General features: G+C 39.2%; 1 pseudogene; it reads right to left on the bottom strand.

Moving 5' to 3' along the window:
• Window positions 1–637: 637 nt before the first annotated feature.
• LOC142840027 (polyadenylate-binding protein 2 pseudogene) lies at window positions 638–9,468 on the bottom strand (annotated as a pseudogene).
• Window positions 9,469–12,870: the final 3,402 nt, after the last annotated feature.

The raw sequence follows: 12,870 nt of genomic DNA, 5'->3' as shown, positions 1-12,870 counted from the left end.
AGACCTGGAAAATCAGGAGCAGGGAGGGACTGCAAAAGGCAGAGAGAAGATGAGGGAAGGAAACAAGCTGAACAGATTGGTGTCCTTCCAGAACTCTGTGTAAAAAAAGGCCCTTCTACCACCCGTACCCACATCATACACCATACCCTTGAGCAGTCCCAAAGAGTGAAGTGGAGCAGGGAAACAGGAAACAGGTTGCACATTTGAGAAGTATCCATGTTGAATCTCCAGAGGAAATATATCACACCTGCCCATTCCCTGGGCCTCCCCTACTGCCCAGAGCAGGTCCCTACAGTTAATTTCGTTTTGGGATTCTTTCCCTTCCACAGTATATCTTTTTTTAATGATTGATTGATTGATTGATTGATTGATTGATTGATTTATCCTTGAAGGCCAGAAGAGGGCACCAGATCTCATTATAATTGGTTGTGAGCCACCATGTGGTTGCTGGGAATTGAACTCAGGACCGCTGGAAGAACAGTCATTGCTCTTAACCTCTGAGCCACCTCTCAGCCCCCCAGTATATTTTTTTAAAAAAATATTTTTCCCATAGAGGTCATCTTTTGTTTTCTATCCTTTTAAATTCTTTTTTCCCTTCTTTCCTCTTTTTTCCCCCTCTCTCCTTCTAATACTTTTTTTAGTAAGGGGAATACCATGATATCACTCTAGCCTGGCCCCTGTAGGACTTGATTCCACGGCCTGCTGTTAAAACCACTATAGAATTGAGACAGGGAGATACTGTAATTGGTAGTCTGGGCATGGTATTGGATTTGTGGGAAACCCCTGTCTGTTGTAGTGATGAGAATCATCTTGATTTGTCTCACTCTAAACAGGGATTCACCTAAAGCCAGGGAATCCTCACTGACTCTTTGTCTAAGAATTCTATATATGCAAACCCTTTGGCAAGACCACTGAATTTGTCACAGATGTTGACTGAACCACATCCATGAACGTGAGCTTCCAGCTCTTCTGCTGTTGCACCATGGTCCACATTGCCAACATAGATGGAACTGGCATCAGCCTCCATCTTCTCCTCAAGAGATGAGATCACTGAGCCAGCATTACCTGGGGTTGTACTCTTAGTCATCTGCTTCTCTACCTCATTTTGTAGCTCCTTTAACTTCTCATCCTCTTCCTCTATCTTCCTGACTCCCTGAAGCTTTGATCACTTCTAGCTCTGGGTCCTCAATGATGCTGCCCTTGAAGTGCTCCTTCTGGCTTCTGGGGAATCCCCAGCTGGTCCCAGAACCTGTAGCTGGGGGATCCTCATTCCCAGCCTCCCCAAAGGCCCCAGGCCCACTTCTCAGGCAGGGATCCCCAACCACCTGCTTCCCCCAGTGTTCTTCAAATCGTTTTTCTAGATTGTTTGGGATTGGGTATCACTGGAGCAGCATTTATCTGAAACCAGAAGAAAGCACAAGGGCCTGGAGCGCCATCACAAGCAATCTCTTCTGTTTGCTAAGAGAACATCTATATCATGAGACTTCTGTCCTCAGAAGACAGATCAGTAATTAGAGGTCAGAAACAACAGTTTAAGGGTCACTTTGAGATAACTGCTTTTTCTGTTGGCTAACACAGATGTTACTCATCACCATCAAGGTTCCTGGAAGAAGAACAGCAGGCATAATAAAATTCTGTATAATGTTAAAACATACCTAACATGATTATGCTTTCAACTGTAATAAGTAACAAACTACTAATATGCAGTACTTTGTATCTTAATTACTTGATAATAATAACTTTCAAGGACTAGATATTTTCTTTGTTCTTTTCTTTTTTTTTTCGAGACAGGGTTTCTCTGTGGTTTTGGAGCCTGTCCTGGAACTAGCTCTTGTAGACCAGGTTGGTCTCGAACTCACAGAGATCTGCCTGCCTCGGCCTCCCGAATCCTGGGATTAAAGGCGTGCGCCACCATTGCCCAGCAACCATTTTCCTTACATGTTTAAGTGAGTTGTTTTAGATAAAATATCTTGAGTAAGAATATAACATCATAGACAGTATGTTTTAACAAAAATAATGTCAAATTACTATCAAAAGGAAGCATACATATCTATATAAATGTAAAATATTTAAATAAGTTGTTACTTTTTAAATTAATTTTAATGATCTACCCTTTTATCTCATCATACATAATATGCCTCTTGATTTTTTTTAAAGAGTAGATTCACTAATCTACACTTTTATCTTATCATTACCTTGGGTGCCTTTTGTAGGTGGATAAATGTTTATGAATATATAGAGTTGGCTTTGGAGTTGGACACTGGCTCTGTCCCTCTATAAAACCAAACATGTTAAAAGAAAAATTCAGAGTTTCTGTCTCATGTCAGGAGCATGGGACAGAAAGAAAAAAGAATTTAGAAAAAAATTTACTTTTCTTTATATCTATTTTTGTCTCTATTGTACATGTCACTGAATATATTTGTCTGTCTATATAGTTAATGTTGAAGGTTTGCACAATGAACAATAAATTTTCCTGCAGTAAATTTTGAAATTTCCAGGAAGAAGATGGGGCCCCAGAACATCAACTCAACCTGGTTGATATTACGTCATGATGATGATAGCACTACTACAAGATCTGTTTTGGGTACCAGCTACTCAAGATGATTCCAACTTGGTTAGCTGAAATGGTGCACTTTTTACAATGTTCTGGACAGACCTCCTAATAGGAAGCTCAGAAAAACCTTACCAAATACGCAGAGACTATTTGCAATTATACCAGATAGTAATCTTGGAACTTATCCATCATTTTACTTTCACAGGATCCCATAGAAAGAAAATCTCCCCCCCCCCATGATAGCTGGAAGACAATGTCCCCTCTCCCGACAAAGTTTGTTCTCAGAATTAGGCATATCATTTAGGGGTTGATTATAATTGGTATAGGGTTGCAAGATGGAGAGAAAATTTTAGAGGCTGAGGGATCACTTTGAAAAAAATGGGAAAATTGGATGGGATAATAGATTAATGTGAGCTTACTCACACTAATAATAATAGTGAGTAATAGAGTGAATATTGTGAGTTATTATTTATAGGCAATTGCGTTGGTATAGATTATTGTATATTGATATAATGTGAAATTATATTGAATATTGTATGGATTCATGCTTCTACCTCTGCTTAAAAACATATTTATGGATTGATATATATTTATTATATTGCAACATACATTTCTACCTCTGATCAAGATACTTATACATTGTTTACATTTTGAAGTCATTGTCCTCATTTGTTTCAGTTGTTTATTGTATAATATTCTAATATTTATTTATTTATTATGTATACAATATTCTGTCTGTGTGTATGTCTGCAGGCCAGAAGAGGGCACCAGACCTCTTTACAGATGGTTGTGAGCCACCACGTGGTTGCCTGGAATTGAATTCAGGACCTTTGGAAGAACAGGCAATGCTCTTAACCACAGAGCCATCTCTCCAGCCCCCTTGTATAATATTCTAATATGAGCCTTAGTTTTTAAGTTTATAGGTATTAAGAATTATAGATCAATAGTCATTTATGGCTTTTATAGTTGGAATAATCAGGTTCTTTAGATACGTAGAGATTATATTCTGCATAGATAGGTAATCTTCAACCACCTCAAAGGGCTGTAGACTATGGCATTTAAATAACTTTGAGTTATGTTTAAGTAAGACACAATTGCTGCTGGTAGCATCATTCTATTCCCAAGAGAATGTTGAACACTGGGCACTTTACTTGGAGCTTGTTTTCTTCTTTGCAAAACTGGCCTTTGGGCAAAGATATGTTCATGTCTCAACCACTGACAAGATACATGATATCCAAAAATGGATAAGCAGGACTGTTAGTCTTGTGAATACAGGATAAGATGATTTTTTAAAAAAATGTTCCTACCTCCTTAAATGGTCAGTCAGTTATTCTAGGTCTTTGCCAAAGTTGGCTGCTTCAACATTGCAAATGAGACTTTGGATGATTACCCAGGGAGCCAGTTTTCTCTGTAATTTGTTGCACATTTTGAAAGTTACTTGATTGCACTTCCTGCTTACTCAAGTAATATTATTTCCCTTCTTAGATATTCGATGGGGTTGAAGAGTAGATAGTTGAAGTTACTTTCCTCTCATGACTTGGCCAAGTTATTATACAAAACATAAATTAGTTAGGATAGGATAATTAATGAATATATTGTTCTTATTTATTGTATAGAATTGTGTATTGGGCTTAGAACTCTCTTATTTAAACAAAAGGAGAAGGTGCTGTAGGAAGTCTTACAGCCAGTGGTTCTCATATGTCTGCCCCCTATATACAAGTCCAAGGTTTGAAGATGATCTCCAAATGTGTGTGGTTTTTCAACAGAATTTGACAATATTCACATTAAAATGACTGATAAAATAAATAATAAGAAACATTAAATACCTCATGTGTACTCAAAGATGTACTTTCATTTATCTTTTATAGATGTAATAACATAGTATAATCAGCAATCAACTGTTTATCTGACACCATAACTTAATGTTCTTTTCTTTAAAATTTTTTTGATCTTTATTGAGCTCTACGTTTTTTGCTGCTCCCCTACTGCCTCTTCCCTTTCCTTCAATACTCTCACAAGGTCCCATCCTCCCAATTTATTCAGGAGATCTTGTCTTTTTCGAATTCCCATGTATATTAGAACTTTGTATGTCTCTTTAGTGTCCTCGTGTTGTCTAAGTTCTCTGGTGCTGTGATTTGTAGGCTGAGTTTCTTTGCTTTATGATTAAAACCCACTTAATGACTGAGTACATGTGATAATTGTCTTCTGTGTCTGGGTTACCTCACTCAAAATGATGTTTTCTAGCTCCATCCATTTTCCTGAAAAATTCAAGATGTAATTGAGGTTGGGATTCTAGTCTTGCCCATAAGAGTCCTTTCCCACTGAAGCATCTCATTGGTGCTCAAATTCAATTAGAAGAAATATTACGACAGTAGAGTCTTATTTTCTTTTCAAATTGTAAATGCAATTTCATACAAGAATAGAGGACCATGGGGCAATTTGAATAGTCAAACTGCTCTGTATGTGAAAATATTCTTACCAGCACAGATTTTTTAATTTCTTCATTCTGAGAACAAGACATGTATTTACACTTTCTCAGAACCAAAATTACATGCCAGAAAATTGCATCATTTATTAAAGTTCATTGCCTCTAAGTCTGATAACCTGGCTTTTATATCTTGTTTACCCTAATACTCTTAAAATTTTTTCATATTTGTTGACTTCATCAGTTACTTATACACACTCCTACATCATCTCATTCACAAATAATTTTTAAACCAAAGGAAGTGTCTTTGAGTGTATTTACAGTCAAATGACTCCCTAGGTTTAAGGACTGAAACTCACAAAGTGGAAGTAGATCACAGACCCCTGTTAGTTTTCCTGTCTGTGCTACATACACAGCATGGCACAGGTGTATTCACAAAAACACATTTCAAACATTTTTAAGTGGATGGAATTGACAATGCAATAAAAATAACTCATTATTTTGAACATATGAAATTATTTGGCAATTTAAATTATACAATTTGAAGAAATATTGTTATTTATCAAAACAATGATGTTTCCTTTTAAGTCTTTCATTATGTTTTTTTTACTCAATAAGTCCTTTACAAACATTTCAGCTCAACAAAGAGGTGCATGGCTCTAATCACAGAACACAGGAGTGTGGGTGGGTCCGATCTCAGCGAGTTTGAAGCCAGCTTGTTCCACATAATGCATACCTGGCATCAATGGCCACATGGACATATCCTATCTCAAAAAGATCACAAAAGACAAAGACTCCCAAATTGTGGAAGTTTTCCTAATAAAATCGGCCTGGAGTCAGGCTGATTTCAACCAACATTTTAAATATTCCCTCACATAAAGAGGACTGTCTTAACAATGAAAATAAGAAGAATATACAAATTCCATTCACATTCTATCCATTGAATCTTTGACAACCATCTAGAGTGGACTTTGTCCTTCAAGTGATAAGAGACAGAAGGAACAGTGTGACTCCTCTCCCTTAAGAATTATGTCTCAGGAGTACTGCTCCTCTTGGGTACCCAAGTTTGACTCATAGCACCATATCTGATTGGATAGAACTCCCCATAATTGGAGTTCCTGAAGATCGGGTGCATTCTTCTGGCCTCTTAGGGTACAAAATGGGCAAATACTGAAAAGATAGATCTGTATTTGATTCTATATTTTAAATAGGTTTTCTTCATGTGTCTGTTACCTTAAAAAGGAATGGAATTCAATTTAGAGGTAGAAGTTTGACCAGTGAGTGTAGCAAGTGTATCTCAGGTACTAGTGATGACCAGGAGACAGTGTCTACTCTCCTGTGACTGGAGGTACAGACAGATGTGAGTTGTCTTGTGGGTGCTGAGTATCAAAGATTCTCTGGATGAGTCACCAATGTTCTATGAGCTGAGCCTTGTTTTCAGCCTCATGAACATGTCATTTATAACAGTAAGGTATAAAAGGATGATCTAAGTTCATCTTAACTCATCCTTGGCCCAGAAGAAATAAAGGAATGATAGTATTGGAAACTAACTTAGTCTTTGTTCTTTTTTTTTTTGTTCTTAAAGAATTCCTGAGCCCAAATGTTCCTCAACTGAGGGAAAAGTACAAAACAAATAATCAGGAAACAAGCTGAAAATGTAACTCTTTAAAAGATAGTTGGCGGCCGGGCAATGGTGGCGCACACCTTTACTCCCAGCACTTGGGAGGCAGAGGCAGGCAGATCTCTGTGAGTTCGAGACCAGCTTGGTCTACAGAGCTAGTTCCAGGACAGGCTCCAAAGCCACAAAGAAACCCTGTCTTGAAAAACAAACAAACAAATAAATAAATAAGATAGTTGGCTCTTTAACCAAAGCAATTAGCCATAATTGGAACGTAAAGACTGACTTATCAGGTGTACTCTTGCTTGAGTTCATTCTACAAGGTTGCGGATCATTCTTGTCTGGCCAGAAAAAGCAATCATGTTGTTATCATTTATTGGTGGCACCTACTAATGACAGTAAACACATCACTTTTATATTCAAAGTTTAAAATTTTCTCTTATCCTGACTTTTGTTTATAGACCATAATCAATCATCATGCATTTAAATAACTCAAAATTCTGAACTATCAAGAAATTGGGCACAGAATTAAAAATGGGGAAAATACCATTCTGCAGTAGAAGTCAGCAATCATATCTTTGAACACAGAACTTTATGGTAAATTTCTACATGATATAGTGCACAGTAGCAAAGGAGATCAGTGCAGTGACTAAGAAAGGACATTTCTGTGAAGGTGTTGAAGGTAATTCCCAATAATGCTGTCTAGAAACTATTCAAGATGCAGTCATGTTGAATAAAAGACCAAAGGTGGGCTTCAGCCACAAACACATGACCTTAACACCTGAGCATGTCAGTCCTGGAGAATCAAGTCAGGGCTCCACATATTCTTTGATTTTTTTTATTTGCAGAAATACAGGGGTGTAACCAGCAGGTTCATAACCTAGGCTCTCAGGTCAGCAAGAGAAAGACGACACCGTATGAGTAAACTTGATGTCTCTTTAAAGAACTGCCTATTTTCTGCAAACGCTGATTCAGAAAGCCATCTGTAACAGAAGGCAAGCCTCTGATCACTGATCTCTAGCATAGCCCACCAAAGAAAAGGCAGTTACCGAGAAGCTGCATTTGTCTATGTAGTTTTGTCTTTAGATTCCTTTTCCAAGGTATTTCAGATTTTATCTGAAATTTTTGGCCACACATTGGAATGCCATTTTTATTTTTTTTTACTTTAAAAATTATACCTTTAATTATAGAATATTGTTAGGATAATACAGCCATAGACAAGACACTAGGATAACTCACCAATACCAATGGGATCCGCTCTCCACAACCACAGAACACAGGCACAGAGTGTCTGGGTATGTGCAGGAACAGCCAGGGGCCTGCAAACAGCAGGCATGCAAACAGCATTGGTGAAGTGTGACAGAGGCACGACTTCCACAGAGCTCAGCACTGGGAGTGGGCAGCGGATGACTGCAGGAGGGAGGGCACTCAGCTGGCGCAGACAGGTATGGGGAGATGGGAAGACAATCAGAGACCCTCCCTGAGCCTTTCATCTACAAGGCAAAAGCAGCAAATGGCACACTAGCAAAACCTTTAGGCTGGAGGTGGCGTTGCAGGGCTGGGGGGATGGGGACGGGGTAGGGAAAGGGGTAAAATGAAGTTGGATCAGAGGTGCTGTCTTCTACAAGCTACTCCCAAGCAGACACTTACAATGACTCAACCAAGTCATTGGCTACATACAGATGCCATATCTGAATGTAGTTACCAAGGATACATAAGTCACCTAATGGTTAAAATGTGAATACCCACGGCAGGCTAGATGTCGTACAGAATAGAAACCACGTGCCTGCCCCAAGTTCATACTCAAATGGGAGGGGCCACTCGGAGTGCTTTTCATTCGGTTGCTTTCGAGGCTGTCACTAGTGAATGACATGGTAGGTGTCACCCAGCTGCTCTCACAGTGACTCTGTAGTGAATGCACTAAATGCCAAATCCCAAAGAACTTCAACAAAAAGTTTTTTGTTTTTTGTTTTTTTCAAGACAAGGATTCTCTGTGTAGCCCTGGCTGTCCTGGAACTCGATCCTGTAAACCAGGCTGGCCTTGAACTCACAGAGATCTGCCAGCCTCTGCCTTCCAAGTGCTGGGATTAAAGGCATGTGCCACCCCCAATCCCCACCCCTGCAAAAAAAAAAAGGTTTCTTGAAAAAAAAACATGTTAACATTTGCAAGTCTGCATTAAGCACCATAAAATCCACTGGGCCCCATCCCCTTCCATCCCCACAGGACAGAGTCAGCACCAATATCTGGGCTACTCATCATTCCTGCCTGGGCTGAGATAAAGAGAAGTGAAGTATTGGGCGACACTGGGCAACTCTCACTGTAACTCTTTGTACCTGGAGGCGGGACACACACTCCTCTTTAGGTTTATTCATTTCTTCTGATGAGGCCAAAGAGGTTTCATCACAGGAGAAGATAACTCAGTCTGAGAAAGGGCAAAGGACCTAACTGTCCAGTCATTCTCTCAGAACTGATGGACACATACGAGCAAGAGTTTAGTTCTGTACAAAACCAAGCCTTACAGGAGAGTGCACGCCTGCGCACCAGTGTTCAAATTCTTTCCCATAACACAAGAAAAATAAAGGAATTCTCTCACATGGAGTATGCCTACAGTTCTGTCTTATGGTCTACATCACGTAAGAACATGCTGATTCTTAGGAATTCGGTCTCCGCTATTAGAATACACACTTCACTATACATACACATGCCTTTATGCAAGCTATGATAAAGACTGGGGCGTGGCCCTATCAAACCCTGATCTCAAAGTCCAGTGAGACAACATTTCCGTAATTCTCCTGCATCACGTCCCTGTAAAGGTCTCTTTGTGTAGGATCCAGAGGTCTCCATTCTTCCCGAGTGAGGTGCATGGCCATATCTTCAAATGTCACAGGGGCCTGAAATCACACAATGCTTCCTCACTACTTAGCATCTAGGATTTAGTCCCAGCCTTTCTTCTTGAAATTAGAGACATGGTTAGGAATGTCGAGAAGGCATTGGCATTAAGTCTGATCTGGGACCCAGCCATGAGCATGGTGGCTGCCATCTCAGGCTCAAACGTTCGTCTCCTGGAGGAGAGAGCAGGAAAAGTAGCTAGTAGACAACACTGAAGGAGAGGAAAAGCAGGGAGCGAGGAACTGCTAGAGGCCCTGCCCACTCCCTAGGGCTGGAGTTCTGGTGGCCACATGGTATTCAGGAACCGCCCAGGACTGGTCACTCTCCTCCTTCTCTGACCCCCGAGCAAGACCTGCTCTCCCCTGGCTAGGTGCCCCCCCGAACTGGGGGTCAGGGCGATGCTATTAGACGGAGGCTTTCAACCCAGCCCTACAGAGCGCCTCTGCTCCTCCGGAATGCCATTTTTAAACAGTCGTTTCTTTCCTACATACCAATTCAAAGTAACTACATCGAGGCTTTTAATGATTGAAAATACTTGACCAATATATCAGGTTTATTACTAACTACCTGTGACATTTTTAAGTTAACACATATTCTCCACATAGTAGAACATTTATTAGCATTACACAATCTAGACATGCTCCCTCTGTCTCAGGCCTATCTGCTGGCCAGTCATTGTTTTATTAAAGCAAATTGAGGGACAATTCTTCAGAGTATACAACAGAATAATCACTCCACCACAGATGTTCCTTGTACATGGGATTTCCTTTGCAAAATATTCAAAACCTGTCATGAAGCTAATATCTTTTTTACATCAGACCTACTCAGTAGTTGAGAATGTGTGTGTTACAAATATAAACCAGCATAAATAACCATAGAAAGACACAATCAAAGCTAGCAATGAATTGTATGTACTATTGTATGAATTTGTATGTGCTATTGTACACCGGTGTGTGTATGTTTGGGCATTCTGTGTGTATATACTTGTGGAAATATAAGTATGTGATTGTATATATGTGTGTGTATATATTTGGAAGACAGAAGTGAATCTCTTGTTTCAGGCCTTTGATTGCTTTGTAACTTTCCAAGTAGACTAGGTCAGCTGACCAACAAGCCCCAGGTACTCATTTGTCTCCATGCCCCTTTCCCATTACTAGTGTTAAGAGTCCTTGTGACCATACCTTTTTTCATTTTCTCTTCAGCATGGATTCTTGGGCTCAAACTAAGTTCCTTCTTCTTACAAGAAAATTTCACCTGTCTTCTCAGGCCCTCTCAACTACAGATATTCTGTCAGCATTGTTTAGTTTTGGTTTAGTTTGTCAGATAGTTCCATGCAGGCTTGAGATTGTCCCCCAAGTGCTTTATCTACCTACCTATCTGTGTACCTATCAATCTGTCTTTCTAATTTTTTTGAGACAGTATCTCAAAGTGGAGCGCTCAAATTCTCCTACTCTAGCTAATCAAATAAATCCCAGGAATCTTCTTGTCTGCTTCTTTCCCTGACCTGGTATTACAGGCATAGGCATCCAGAACCTGACATTTTATGTGGGTGCTGGGAACCCAAAATCAGGTATCTAATTCTTGCACTAAGGACTTTAACATCCCCCCATGCCCCACTGCCATCTCCTAGAAAGCAGGTTATGAAAACAGTGTGAACAGATGGATAGATGTTAGATAAACAGATGACACAGAATGGCTAGCAATTGTGAAGTCTAGCTTTAGTGTTTAGGCGTTCATTGCCATGGTTAGAGTTTGAAAATGAAATGAGCCCATAGTCATATGCTTATTGACTTGTTTCCCAGATGGTGGCACCATTTGGGGTTAGTGTGATCTTTAGAGTATAGTTGGAGGAAGTAGGTCACTGGAGATGTGCCGTGCAAGTTATATATTTCCCTGGCCTTTCCTGTATTCCTTCTCTCTTCTTTCTAGTCCCCATGTCATAAAGAAACTTCTCAGTAACCTTTCCAATCATTGTGAATTTCTGCCCAATGGCACAGGACTAAACAACTGTGAACAGTTGTTCCCAGAAGAATGCCACACCTATACTAGGTCTTCTGCAAGAACAATCAAATGATTAGTACTTTTGTGAATCTGGAGAGGTTTGGATGATGTAGGTTTAGAGCATAATTATAGTTTATCTTAGATTATCTTTAGTCCCTTTAATAGTTATTTGTCTTATTGTTCTATTTTCTGTACTAAGGGAATTTAAAGACTTCTCAACATAGTTATTGATTTGCAATATGCAGAAAGAGCAATTTTGTATATTGAAACCACAGAATTTATACCAGATGATGCAGAATTGACTCCATTGTTTCTTCAGGTTTAAGATATAATCAGGAATAGGCTTTGTCTTATATATATAGCACACATTAGATCCCATATGGGTCTGTCAGGTCCTCTAGCATAAGGAAATGTAGAAATGGAATAATTATTGTTTGGAAATGTGATGATGACATCATAATTCATAAAAATATCATGTCAATAGCAGGATTGAAAAAGTTCTTTTCTATTACATGGCAACAAGCTGTATAAACAAACACCACTGTGTTTGAGAACTAACAGATGTCATGACTTTATCTTTTTCTACTTTCCATGTATATTAGATTCATGTAAGCCTCTTTTAGGGTCCTCATGTTGTCTAGGTTCTCTGGAATTGTGAATTTTAGGCTGGTTTTTCTTCACTTTATGTCTAAATGTTACTTACGAGTGAGTACATACAATATTTCTTTCTGGGTCTGGAATACCTCAATCAATATAGTGTTTTCTAGATCCATCCATTTGCCTGCAAATTTCAAGATGTCATTATTTTACTGTGTATTACTCAGTTGTGTAAATGTAGCCCACTTTCCTTGTTCATTCTTGGGTCAAGGGACATATAAGTATTTTTCACTACCTGCTGCCTGGTGATTTGGATGTAGCTCTCTCAGCTCTTTCTTTAGTACCAAGTCTGCGTGCACACCACCATGCTTCCTATTGAAGTGAGAACCCACAAAAGTGTATTTAACAATTTATTCAGGGTTCAAAGGAAAAATAAACTCAGAACTAGAGAACTAGGTAGATGCCACTGTTCTAGATGCTCCTGTCATGTAATTCTCCCAAGAGCTATGATGACCAACAGCCAGGATTGCACCAGCTCTGACTAACAAAGAGCGAACATAAACTTCTACTCCCTTTTTCTGGTCACATTTACAGAGAAAAACATACCCATGGTAAGTCATGCCCAATTGTCATAGACTATCTAAAATATATCTCAGCCTGACCTTGAAAATATACCTAATATAACTACGAGATGGATTATAATTGATGGGTACTAATTTATATTTCATGATATTCTAATTAGTTGATATAATAAATTTCAAGGCCTACGAATTTGCATTGAATTG

Source organism: Microtus pennsylvanicus, chromosome 22, assembly GCF_037038515.1.
Source record: "Microtus pennsylvanicus isolate mMicPen1 chromosome 22, mMicPen1.hap1, whole genome shotgun sequence".
In the NCBI taxonomy this organism is placed as follows: domain Eukaryota; kingdom Metazoa; phylum Chordata; class Mammalia; order Rodentia; family Cricetidae; genus Microtus; species Microtus pennsylvanicus.
Note: the sequence above shows the minus strand (reverse complement) of the source record. Positions and strands in the feature narration are given on the sequence as shown.